The following is a 1,678-nucleotide window of genomic DNA, read 5'->3' as shown; positions in this document are numbered from 1 at the left end:
TTAATATTATTTATTTGAAAGCGTTGCTTACGATTTTTATCCAATTTTAGGATCAAATCGATCAACTGACATACGCTATAATTGGTTTTCAAACACTTAGAAATATATTGTACGTATTGTGGTTGCGGTTTCGTATCCTAAATTAAAATATTGCCTTAATCTACACAGTTCAAAGTATTAAAACAAAATTTTAACCATAATTACGCTAATTTTAATTAATTAATTAATTCTAAATAATTATCTATAAATACAAAAATAGAATGAAATTTTGATCCATATGCTTGTGCAGACTTCTGCTCTAGTGTTGATTTTTAGAATATACAATACTTACCATCATGAAGGAATCTAGGTTCACTAATATAACAGAACATGTGGAAATTAAAATTGGATTCCTAGAGCGAATCATCGAAACGATAAGACTTTTCTTAGTTTCATGTTCGAAACAAAGCCAGTTTACTTGAGCAAAAGCATCTTGCAAATCAATACTCTACACATGAAGTTACATTACAAAGTTGTAAAACAAGAAAAAAAGAAACAGTGGAAACAAAGTTATCTCTTTAAAATAATAGCTACTATACAAATTACAAAAAAAAATCCAAGTTTTTTAACTAAAAAGGCGAGAAGGAAACTCACGTTGATCATTAGCTCATTGCCATAAAAGCAGTACAGAAAGAGTTCAGATAACATACAAGCAGTGTATGAGTAAAGCATTAGAAGGTTAGAATAATTGGCCGAACCACCCTTTGAAATATTGAACACAGAGAAGCAGATGACGATCACGCTTATTAAAAATTGGATACACAATACTTCTTCAAATGTTTTATTCAATTTGTTTGCAAACCTGCACATAAAAAAAAATATTTTCGATACTTCTTGTTATACATTAAAAAGATACAATTGTGGAAAAAATCAGTTTGTAATTGTTTTGAATGACGTAAGTGCCTGAAAAAGTAATTCCAGCTTGTCTCAAGTAACACTAGAAATACAAATTTGAATTTCAATGGATTTTTTAAGCCAATTACATTAGAGCTTTGTCTTACACATTCATACATTTAAATTTAATAATTTTTACAGGTGTAACGTTTAATTTATAAGCTTTTTTTAATGCTACTCGAAAACAAAAGAAACTGTGTTAGTTTTTGAGGAAAGTTCTTATATTTATAAATTTGCCCAATTAGTATCGAGTTCACCCTTAAATCCATAAGACAGTTTTATAAGCATCACAAAAAACCCCATGAGTTAAAAATAGGGTTTCCGGTGTTTTTGGCAAAAATGATTTTTTTAGGTTTTTAAATCATTACAGTGACATAGTAAGTAATGCATGATAATAAAACTAATTGTTTGAACGGCTTATTATTATTTTCAATTATAGTCTGTTTAAATAATTCTAGATGGTTGAGATATTTTCTGAGATTTTAAACTTTCTGGCATCTTTTCACTCAGAGTAAGCTAATAAATCATTAAAATTAACCAAAATAACTGTTAAAAAAAATTAATATTATTTTTGATAATATTCTCGTTGCATAATATTAGAAAGTTGAAATTATTTCCGAAATTTTAAACATTTTATCCACTCTTCACCTAGAATTGGGTAATAATTAATGAAATTGAAAGAACATAATTGTCTAAACAATTGATTATTCATGACCATCTTCTATAAGGTTTAATGATAGAAACT

The 1,678-nt window shown here is 27.4% G+C and overlaps 1 protein-coding gene across 1 annotated transcript in view; it reads left to right on the top strand.

Moving 5' to 3' along the window:
- LOC117182933 (odorant receptor 46a-like) overlaps positions 1 to 1,678 on the top strand; it is a 30,975-nt gene that overhangs the window by 7,466 nt on the left and 21,831 nt on the right. The window lies entirely within an intron of this gene.

This window comes from Belonocnema kinseyi, chromosome 2, assembly GCF_010883055.1.
Source record: "Belonocnema kinseyi isolate 2016_QV_RU_SX_M_011 chromosome 2, B_treatae_v1, whole genome shotgun sequence".
In the NCBI taxonomy this organism is placed as follows: domain Eukaryota; kingdom Metazoa; phylum Arthropoda; class Insecta; order Hymenoptera; family Cynipidae; genus Belonocnema; species Belonocnema kinseyi.
The sequence above is the reverse complement of the archived record's forward strand: the minus strand, read 5'-3'. Positions and strand labels throughout refer to the sequence as shown.